The 12151-nt window shown below is 37.2% G+C and overlaps 1 protein-coding gene and 1 long non-coding RNA gene across 14 annotated transcripts in view; one reads left to right on the top strand and one right to left on the bottom strand.

Moving 5' to 3' along the window:
• LOC112450822 lies at positions 1-1054 on the top strand. Its single transcript, XR_003039538.1, has 3 exons — positions 1-49; positions 558-734; positions 946-1054. It is a non-coding gene; the product is annotated as an uncharacterized LOC112450822 (long non-coding RNA).
• The window catches only part of LOC108241532 (receptor-type tyrosine-protein phosphatase delta), a 241498-nt gene that overhangs the window by 180045 nt on the left and 49302 nt on the right, over positions 1-12151 (bottom strand). The window lies entirely within an intron of this gene.

A 12151-nucleotide genomic window follows, 5' to 3' on the forward strand; every position in this document is an offset into this window, starting at 1 on the left:
CTGTTTGCTCGTGCCTCCTCGTCTCCCTTTGGTTAATCTCTGGTCACAGGTCTGTTCATGTTTTGTTTAGTTATTGTTTTTGTATTTAGTTTAGATTTTGCTGCCACGTCAGCCTTTGTTTTGGGTTTGCCTTTTATTTCAAAATAAATTTAGTTTTTTACCAACATGAGTCTGCGCTCAGGGTTCACCTCCTTCCACCCCGTTCATGACACCATCAACCTCCTTCCTCCCTCGTTTGGCACTTCCTTCTCCCACCCCCTCACATCGAGCACCTGATTCCTACCCTGCATTAAAATAACCTCTTCCACACATCCTTTCCTTCACATTGCACCTACCTGACTTGCTCGGATCTCTTCCCCTTCTTCCCTCTTTCAGCTCTAATCCCACCTTTACCTGACTCATTCCTTTCCTTAAATTTTATTTCCCTTCCTTTCCAAACTAACTTTTCATCATATGCCACTCCACTTGATCTATTAATCAGTCGTTCCTTTCTTTTCCTTCCTCCCATCCTCACCTCCCTCCCTCTTTCTCACCCCATTTTTTTCCACCTCTCCCAGACTCAGCACCTGCTGCTGACGCTGTCTAGACTGGCAATGAAATAAGGATGGTGAAAGGGAGGAGGCGGATGCGGGACAACACAAACAGGGAGGTGCAAAAATAGGTGGAGAAGAAGAAATACACAGTGATAAGGACATCTGTGATTCTGAAGGAAAAGTGGTCTGAAGAATATAAAGGTATTGTAATAAGAGGGTTTGTGACATGAAAAAAGGCAGTTGTTTGTTTGTCTTTAAAGAAAAGTTTTTTTTTTTCATGTGGTTCTTTATGAGATGTCATTGTTGTCATCTTTAGCTCTAACTGATGTTTATATAAGAACACAACAGCAAATATTTTACAAAATTTCTATCTTTGTTTAACTGTCTGTAATTTAATTTTCTATTTCTTCAGGTCTGGCACTCCATTCCTTTCACAATTAAAGGCCTTGCATTCTTTGTAGGAATGCATATCTCCTGCCACATTTCATACCAGAGTTTTTTTTTTTTTAAAAAACGGTGTTTTAATAAAAAATTATCACCATTTTGTTCAAACCTTATAAATGATGTTATGCACAATCTCATGTGATATAGCGAGATCTTGCAAGACTGCTCTTCCTGTATGTGTTGCGGTATCACTGTTTACTAATACCACACCAAACTTTAGCTCAGTGTATGAAAACCTGACCAAGTTATAACCATTTTTGTGCTGGCTAAGGTTGATTAGCTGTGGTGGGCATTTTGAATTGGGTTGAATAATTGGTTTCGTTAATTAAATTATGTAGTATAGATGTGCATGCAATGATTACTATCTGAGAATTTCACTAAAATTTGTTCAGTGGTTTGTGAGATATTTGCTAACAGACAGTGTTGACTCTAACAGGTAATGTCAAAGTTTTAAGTAAAAATGTTGTGCAGTGTAAACCATCAGAAATTAATTATTTGATATACTCCTACAACTCAATGTTTGGAGCAACCTCGATCCAAGATGGCCACCACAGCTAATTAACATTAGTCAACACACAAATGGCTGTAACTCTTTTATTTTACAGACGTTTTCATTAAAAGCTACCCTGATTCATGACGTATTTTGCTAAAAGACAAACAGGGTTAACACCAACAGTTAATGCCAAAGTTTTAAGCAAAAATTATGTTCAATGTGTAGCACTCAAAGTATGTGTTGGGGAAGATGCTCAGCTACTTTCACACAAAGGTTTAGCCCAGTATATGTAAGATTGACTGTAGTATAGACATTTTTGTATTTCTTAAGGTCAGTTGGCTGAGCAAGCCATCTTAAATTTGATTGACTCCATGAGATAATCAGTTTTAGATATACACTCAGTGATTTTTTTTTTTTCACAAAGTTTCGTTAAAATCTGATCAGTTGTGTGGTTCATGAGATTTTTTTTCCTAACAGACAGACACAGCATACTTCATTAGTTACTGGCAAAGTTTTAAAAACAAATCTTGTAGGATCAGTTAGCACTCATATTATGTGTTATGGATGATTCTCTTTTTCTACCACACCAAATCTTTACTCAGTGTCTTTAATATTAGAAGTGGTATAGCCATTTTTTATGTTTGCCAAGGTGAGGTTGCTTAGCTGTGGTGGCCATGTTGAATCCACAAACAGTTGTAGATGTACATCCACTGAATACTTTCTGAGAGTTTCATTAAATTCTGTCTAGTGGTTCATGAGATATTTTACAGTACAAACAAAAAAACATAATCACCCTTTTGTTTTTAGTGGTGAGCGATCAAAAGTAAGGAATGTGATCCAAAATTCTCATCAAACGACATCAAGGAAATTAGCGTGTTGTGGTTCTTTTGGAGGAGGAAGGACAAACAAAGAGAGGAGAAAGGAAGAAATGCCTCGATTGCATGATGAGGGAAACGAGGACAAACAGATGCTAGATTGCATCTTTATGTGACAGTTATACCCCCCACACACACACACACGCACACACACTCAGGGGTTTGCTTGACGGTCTGCATGTTTGTGTGCTTCAGACTGTTCTGTGTGAGCACGACAGGAGGAGGTGTCCTGTCTGTCTGTCTGTCTGTCTGTGGCAGGATGTGATAATTAACCTTTCTCCTGCTGAGCACAGTCACTAAAACTTGTTTACAGCCTTTAGCAGGAACACATTACATTACACAACTGAACTTGTTTAGAGCTGTTGTACATAAAGGGTGAAATTGTTAACTGGCCCAGTTCATGCAGGGACAATTCGGGTTGTGTCTGTCTACTGCCTGTTTATCTATACGCTCACTTATTTGTCATGCTAACCTAAAACTTTACTTTTTATCAAGCAGAATTATTCAGACATCCTTCAAAATATTATCTGCTGACATCCAACCCATCGGATCATAAATTTTTTACCTTTTCATCTCTCCTCTTACCTGCCATGTGAGGTGATTGCAGTGACTAGATTGACTGACAGCCACACTTCACAGCGTACAAACTGCACAGCTGACTGAGGAGTAAGCTTTCAAACTGCTTAGTTGGAGGTAGCAGTAACAAGCATTGTGCTGACTTCATTACTGCAAGACCAGTTAATCCATTCCCATCCATAATTTGAAGACCGACTTTTAAAATTTAACAATTGAAAATCATTACAATACAGGTTAAAACGTCACAGAAGTAAAACTGAGGTAACAATCATGTAGAATGGTCCTGTTTTAAACATTTCTGGCTGTAGTTATGGCCTGCCACCAAAGTGTATATATCACCATGTCATACAGAATACAATTTCTAAACAATCTAGACAAACTGTAGTCGAGATTTAATCTTAGTTTTCTTCATCAGGGACTTTGCCACTCTCTCATGAAGCTCAGACTAGAGAAGAACCTGGGCAACAGCAGCTCAGTCTCTATCATCTCACCTGCTGAAGCTTGGACCTCCTTCAGAGTTTTCACAGGTGTCATGGTGGTCTCCCTCTTTCTCTATTCTCCTTCTTCAGGATCACTCAGTTTATGCTCTTGGTAGATTTACACATGTACCATATACCTTCCATTTCTTGACGATGGATTTAACAGAACTCCTGGGGATGTTTAGGGCTTTGGGAATCCTTTTGTAGCCATCCCATGACTTCTACTTTTCAATAATCTTTTCTCTGAGTTGAATTAGGACAGTCCCTTTATTAAAGGGGGTGAATATTTATGCAGTCACTAATTTTACATTACATATTTTTAATTATTTCAGATTACTCTGTAGAATTTGACTTTAAAGAGTTCTTTTTTCAGTACTTAGTATCTACACCTGAAAAATATTAAAGGCTCACAATTCAACATGAAAAAACTCAAAATACATCCTTTCTTTCACCTAAACTTGAAACCACCATTGTTTCTTTAGCACAGATTGTGTAACAATGCTTCCTTCTTATGCCACCCCTGCTTGCCTTTGCCTTATATATGTATAAAAAAATCTCACTCCACTGCCACAACACCTTACATGCCTTACATAAAAATTGCATGGCATGTAGAAGGTGCGACACTGTTTTTGAACCAGCTGTAAAAAGGGCTCAGCCATATTCAGCACTTAAACAGACAACAATTGCTTTCCGTCAAAATGGAGACAGCTGTAAGTGTCGGTGTCTGAACAAGTGCCAGTCAGACCTACAAACATTTACATATAATTTTAACAAGTTTGAACTACTACAGCCACATTTTTCAGGCTTCCCAGTCCACCATACTCTACCAGCACCCATTCCCAAAAGTCCCTCAGGGGACTAGGAGTGGGGGTTATAATCCTTTTTAGACACATCGCAGACCCAGAAGATTTTGAATTGATTTTTGAATGTCCTCAATGGATTTTGTAAACGTTAATCTGTGCTGCCACTTTAAGAGAGCCAGCATAATAGTTGCTGTGCCCGTTTGTCCCTGTAGAGTTGCCATAGCTGCTGTCGTTAAAACATACTATGGTGTGTTTTCACATCTTTCTTTGCTGAACCCTGAAGAATTTATGTATTTAAATAATCCCCAAAGTTATCACATCATGACTGTCTTTAGTAATGACTTTGAAGCGTTCGATTTGTGTACCATTTTTCAGTTACAAACAATGCTAATCATGTTAGGTTTTCTATGGCATTTTCAATGTTGAGTTAGCATCTATGTAGTGATGGGCAGGAGAAGCCTCATGAAGCTTTGAGGCTCTTCTCCTAATTGTGCTGAAAAAGATTTGAAGCTTCGAGGCTTCAGTCTGAGAACAGTGACATCTGGTAGCCTACTGTAGCCATGGCACGAGCACAACTAACGCACTGACACTGTTTCAATCCCATGTCAGCAGTAAAAGTTCAGAAAAGACTGTGGTTGTTTTAGTCTGATATATTTGTCCATTTATACTAATTAGTGATTACATCAATATTACATGTTAAAATGTTGTAGAAGACAGATACTGCACCAGAAGTACAACTAAGTTCTTGGTTAAAAGGAGTCAGACATTTGTTTAAAAAAAAGTTTTAATAAGAAGACACACTCACCCGTACTCTAAAGAACATTTAAGATTAAATTAAGAATAAATATATATTACTGAATTGCGCCTCCTTTCTGCAGTGATTGCCACAGCGAGCAAACTCACATGAAAGATTTGGCAATTGTTTTACAGCAGCTGCCTTTTCTGATTCAACCTGGGCTCAAAAGAGCAACCTCAGGTTCACGAGACCGCAGCGCTGACCACTAAGCTACCACTGTAAATATAAATCACAGCAAATGAAGGAAAAAATGTTTGTTTGGGTTTATTCAAAAAGCTTCTTTTAAATGCTATGACACAATGAAACACTTCAAAACATTTGAAACAGTGAAGTGAAATGAAGTGAAGCAGTGATGATATTCAAAGCTTTGTACGCCATCGGTCAATTGACAGCGGTGTTCTGATATGATCTCTAACACAGTGGTTCAAATTACTTCACTTCAGGAAAAGTGACACAAGCTCCAAAGCCACAATGTTGTTTACCCATCGTTACATCGATGCTAACTGTTGGTCACCTGTGATTAACAAGGTTTTTTGACATGTTATTATGTACTCTTTATTGAGCATGAAGATTTATAAATCTGTGTTTATTTGTGTAAAATAAGCCCGTCATTTCAATCTGTAAATCTGTCTTTGGATTTTAGTTTTGGATAAACATAAGATCACAAGCTGCCTCCTGGTGTCTATTCCCAAACCTGGTAATTGCAGATAATTGAGATGTATCAATATTCATTTTATATTGCAGCCCACTGAATCGAAATCGAATCAAACTGTGAGATGTCTAAAGATTTCGACCCCTACAGGGGACAAGCCTTCTCAGTTTCACAGAGCACATGTGGACTGGTCAATCACACTACCATGACCCTTTCAGCTACTCTGAAAAAGTAAAGATCTGATCCACTGTTCCACAACCCAGATGCTCTGCTCTTCTTGATCCAAGGTTTGGTCAAAGAAAAAAAAATGGTCAGGGCCTTTTTTCTAGCTGTGTAAAGTTTCTAAGAGAGGCTGAGCAGTGTGATCCTACAATAGACGGAGGTTTTAAATCTTTCAAAACTGTTCATTTCTAATTGAGGGTTTTAACTGAAGTCTAGATATGAAATTAAACATGTAAAAGCTCTGCAACCAGAACAAATAATTCACTTAGAAAACAAAAAAAAAGAAAGTAATTTGTCAGACAAAACACAAAAGTCAGTCTCATTCTTTATCTGCCATGAAATGAAACAGATCAGTTTAACTCTCAGTGAGGAAAAAATCTTCATCAGTGATATCTCAGCAGAAAGGAATGATAAAACAAAGACTGATCATCTTAGCTCATTTTGCCTACCTTTTAAAGGTTTTAAACTAACAATATTATTTCCTCAATCTAAAATATCACTAAACTGTTACAGATGTCCTTGTATTCTCATACTTTAGACGAGAACACAATATGTACTGTATATGATGATAGTTTAATGTTGTGATCGGTGATTTTTTGGCACTTCCTGGTGGACATGCTTGGCTCCTCCTACTGGTGGAGTCAGGTGGGTCCTTTGCACACCTGAAGGAGATGAGGCATCAGACGAGTTGGTGTATTTAAGGCTGTGGTGGGAACCAGATCAGCGCTGGAGCATTGCTTACCTTGTGGTAAAGTCTTCGAGCCAGCTCAGTAACCTGCCTGTAAAGTTACAGATTTACTTACCTGTGTTTTTGTATTCGTCCTCTTAGTGAATTCCTGTCTGCCTGACGTTCCAGTCTGGTTCCGGCTCCATCTGCAACGACCCAGCCTTGATTCCTCGTTGATGTCTTTTGTCTTCCTCAACAACCGATGCAGAACCTCACCTGACTATTTAGTAAGCCTCCAATCAGTTGTTTCGTTTATCGCTCGCTTAAGATTCTCGTTTGATCACTTACCGTTTCTCCTACGCTTTTCAGATTCCACTTCCGTTCCGGTCATCTCACGCCTTACTGTAAATAAATTCACTTACCTGATATCTGAGTCCTGTAGTCTGTCTACCACCAAGCTGTTGTTTTCTCTTCGACGTCAGAGAAACCTGACAGTTTAATAATTTAACAGCATCTATTTATTTTAGGTTTCCTCCTGGTAGCTGTGTTACATTCACCTTTAAAAAAAAACATTTCCATATCAGATTGCTATTACAATATTGTATGATCTAGGGAAATCTGAAGCTCCAGATCCTTGGTTGTAATTGGTCATTTAAGTTAAACACTGCCTATTTTGCATGTATGCACATATTCAGAGTTGGATACACACGTATGTCCTGTACACAGCAGGGTAAATAAGTCCCAGAAATCTGTAGACAATTGGCTACAATAAAAATAAAAAAGACAAATGTGTGCTGTGGATCATGTAACCATGGGAACCATAAATTCAGTTTGTAAAGCATGACCTGCTGCCCATGTTTATTTTAGTTTAGTCCAGATTTGCAAAGAAATCCATAAACAGCCAGAATTGGAAAATGTATTAGTGTAGGTCTGTCTTTTGGGATATATGAAATTGTATTTAAATTAGGTCAGTGATGTGATTTACTTGTTATTATGAAACAAATTGAAAAATAATTCCTTTTTTAAAGAGGAGAGTATATAAGTTAAAGTGTTAAAGTTGAGTTGTCACTACCTAAACCCAGATACTCCTAACATTTGTCCCTGAGAGTTTATCTTTTCAGCAAACATGTTTGATGACTTTTGTGTTCTCAAAACTCTTAAGAGAACTAGCATTTTTAAAAATTAGGTGTTGGGAAAATTGGTGTATTTGTTTTGCAAAAGAACCATTAAATTATGCTTCAAATGCCTTCTTTCTTTGTGAATGCAGCCAGAACTTGAACCTGAAAAATTGAGGTGACTAAAAAAAATTCCTAACCACCACCTTAAGCAGCAGGGCTGAAAAAATTACTTTAAAGTATTATTTGAGGTTTTGTTGAGTCAGATAACAACAAAACCCTGACTGTGTTGCAAACCATGAGCTCTTCTGTGCACTAAAGCATTCTGGAGTCAAAAGTGAGGCCATCTGTCCCACAAATGAGGCTTGGATCAAAATGGATTAGGCCACTGGACAAAGATGTAAACTACAAACGACTGAAAAAAGTGGCAAAATCAAAGCCTTGTAATGAACTAGTCAAAGTCCAGGCAGTAACCAGACTGAAATGATGTTGTGGGAATAAACAAATTTGTGCAAATCTCAATGAACTGAAGCAGTGTTGTAAAGAAGAGGGGTCCAAGTTTCCGCCACATTGTGAAGCCTGTTACTGTCATAGGGTAATAGGATACTTTTAATTTTCTCAAAGACTACTTCTTCTTCAGCATTTGTTAAATACATAATGTTACACTGCAATATGTCAATGTGTTGTTAAAGTTGCTATAATCTAATATTTAAGACCCTGTGAGGCGCAAATAACTTTTTTTTACCTACATACTTATAGTATGTTACAAAACTAGAACCTCCCCAAAGTCAATACTTTGTAGAGCCACCTTTTGTAACAGTGAAAGCACCAAATCTCTTTAGGTTGGCTCCATGATCTTGGTACATCTGGCCACTGGAATCTTTACCCATTCTTTATGATAACACTGCTTAAGCTACTTTAAGTTGGGTAGGCCCATTGTTCTGCTGGAAGGTGAACCTTCGTCCCAGTCTCAAATCTCTGAGAGACTCACACAAGTTTCCCTCAAGGATTTCTCTAGATTTGCTCCATCCATCTGTCTTTCAGCTCTGACGTTTCCCATTCCCTGCTTATAAAAAACATCCCTATGATTCTGCCACCACCATGCTGTAGGGATGGTGTTCACAACATGATGAGAGGTAGTAGGTTTGTACCAAACATGGTGATGACCTTGTTGTACAAAAGTTACAAAAAAAAATTTAGTTTCATCTGACCATGGCCCCTTCATCCGCATGTCTCGTGAGCGTTCAGTAAATCTCTTGTCAAAAATCCAACAGTTCTGGTTTTTTTTTTTTTTTTTTTTAAGCAATGTCTTTTTTTTGACCACTCTTCCATGAAGTCCAGCTCTGTGCAGCTCATATTTGTCCTATGGATAGATACCCTCATCTCTGCAAAAAACCTGCTCAGCTCAGTCATCTTTGGATTCTTGGATGTTCCTCATTGCCCGATCTGTGAGATTTGGAGGACAACCCCCTCTTGGCAGGTTTGCTGTGGTGGTATCCTCTTTTATTTACTAATAATGGATTTAAAGGCGCTCTGTGGGATATTCAGAGTTCTGAGGTACACTTTTTTTATAACAAAACCCTGATCTGTACTTTGCTACAACTTTGTCTCTAAGTTGTGTGGAAAGTTCCTTGGTCTTCATGCTGTCTTGCTTGGAGGGAGGCTTTACTACTTAGAGGTGTTGCTCTGTTGGTGATTCTGGGCAATGTCTAAACAGATGCATATATAATGAGATCATTTGACACACAAATTTCTTACAGGTGGCTCTTATTTAAGTAAGTGTGTTGCTTCTAAGGTAATGGTTGGGGCTTCAAAGCAAATAGGGCATCAGTCTTTAGTTATATATATTTTTAAAATTATTTTTTCACATTTAACTTATTCCCTCAGGATTTTGTCTTGGTTCATTACTAATAAAAAAATCCATTTGAATTCCAGGCAACAAAATAAAACAATAATAAGCGTGAATATTTTGGCAGCCCACAGTAAAATCTTGGACTGGAAGAGGTTTTGTATCCCTTTTTCATGAGTTTACCTCCAGACAAGACAAAAAATAACAACAGGACTAAAAAATAATGAAGTTACAAAGAATGGGCAGCCTTTGTTTAAAATGATAAACCTTTAAATATATATTATCTAGATTTTGTCTATTACCACGGAATTTCTTTTTAAAATTTAGTGCGCTGTAGAAGTATAAATGAGTAGTTTGTCTTGATAGCATATAGGTATGCTTAGAAAAGAGCATACTTAGAGACTTTACTATCACTATTTTTTATAAAGATTTAAATGAACAGAAAAAAAACAACAACAAAAGTCTAAAATACATAAGGGCCAATATAGCAGATGGGCCCACAGTAGAACAGCATATGACTTTGTGACCAGAGAGTCTCCAGAAGCTGCGTGCCGGCCAAACCTCAGTCACTAATGAGGCTCTACACAAAGTCCTATCTGAGCTCACTCCAAACACTGAACCAGACACACACAAGAGGATGGAGATGCAGACTTACATTTAGCCATGTACACACACGTACAGAGACACACACACATGCTTTTACACAACCTTGGGCAACAGAGCTGAAAACAAACTAAGAAGCCCCCTGACGTGGCATCTGTGTTTGGTTAAAACCTTCTTAGCTCTTCTAGTGGACTGGCATCCTCCTCTCTGTGTGAGTGTGGGAGAGCTGGAGAAAATTCAGCCACAATTAGCTGACTCTTTTTTTTCTACACATTACTGAAAAGTGACAAAAATTAACATTCAAAATCAAACAGTTATAATATGAACTTTTTAATTTGCGGTTTTATTTGTTGCCCTGAAGCTAAATTCAATATTTGATAAATGTGACTGTTTGTTTGTGGTTTTAACAACAAAGTTTTGGACTGAATTAAAATTCTTTGTGAAAACTTTTTATTATAAATTTGTTTAGCTAATAAGTGTTCTTTTTGCTGTTGTTTAACCATGCATTTTTATTTTTTCATTATATTACCTGTATACCACTGAATTTAGATTGCTATACACAACTGCTTTCTTATATTTTTGTAAAACGTCAATGAAGATACAGTAACAAAACTTTTCTGTTAAAGAAAATCTACTAAAATCTTCACTAAAAACATGCTGTTGATTATTATTTTCATTTTTTAGTCTTACTGTGTGTACAACCTTGACAAAAATGTGAAATCATCGATCGTGCAGTACGCTGAGTAAGGTGATTTATTCTGTAGCAAAAATACAAACTGCAAAAACAGTAATAATACTTTATCATCACCAAATCAAATCATACCGAGTATGTACCTGGTATTTATTGGGTACATGTCTGGCACTTACTGGGTATGTATAATGTACAGGATAAAAAAATCACTTGCTTATATGTCCTTGTCTCTGTTGGCACCCTGTAAGTACCATGTACATATCCAATAAATGAATGACAGGGTCAGTTAGCTGTGGCATCCATCTTGAATTCGACTGACTTCAAAGGGTAATCAGTTGTAGATGTACATCCAATGGTAATGTTCTGAAAGTTTAATTGGAATCTGTCCAGTGGTTATTTTGATATTCTGCTGACAGACAAAACAGGGTTGACTCCAGTAGGTAATGGCAAAGTGTTAAACAAACATCTCACACAATCAGTAAGTGTTCAGAGTACGTGTTGTGAATGACTCTCAGCTACTCCCACACCAAACCTCAGCTCAAAATGTGTAACATTGACTGAGGTACAACCATTTTTGTGTTGGCTAAGTTTGATTAGCTGTGGCAGCCATCTCGAACAGGCTTGATTTCAAAATGTCATTAGTTGCAGATGTACCTCTAATGATTATTTTCTGAGAGTTTTATTAAAATCTGTCCAATGGTTCATGAGATAACTTTCTAAAAGCCTGGAACAAACAGGCAAAATCATTATTCCTGTCTATTGTCTTATGGCAGCAGGTGATAACTAAATTCTTCAAACAACAGTATGTTTTTTTTTGTTTAAATAATGTATTATGTACTGTATTATTATGTTTCAGTGATCAAATCCTCACCATCACACACACAGAGGCACAAAAACGCTGCCTACAAATGTCTTAGCACAATTTGATGAAAATCAATGCAGTTAAACTTATAACTAATTAATATCATTGACTGCCATGTTGTGTAAATATAAAAAAGAATATATAAGCAGTTATATGTAATTTATTGATGGTAATAGTACTCCAACAATGAGAATATCTTACAAGACATTTCTTTGCAACAGCGGGACAAGTGGTGCAAAATTAAACAAAGCAGCTTTGAATCTTTTAAAAATTCTCTCCAGACATGTCTGCAATCGTAAAATGACAAGTAGAAATTTACTAGAGAGATACTCTTTTTAAAATTAATGATAAAAAATAACTTGTGCTTGTCAAAAAAAAGTACAATGTAAAACAAACTGCACTGAAGCAAATAAAACTTAATGGGAGTGACCTGAAGTGAAATATGCGCTTCCATAATGATGGGAGTGCAGCAAGACTGCAGTAACATGTCA

Source organism: Kryptolebias marmoratus, linkage group LG3, assembly GCF_001649575.2.
Source record: "Kryptolebias marmoratus isolate JLee-2015 linkage group LG3, ASM164957v2, whole genome shotgun sequence".
Lineage (NCBI taxonomy): Eukaryota > Metazoa > Chordata > Actinopteri > Cyprinodontiformes > Rivulidae > Kryptolebias > Kryptolebias marmoratus.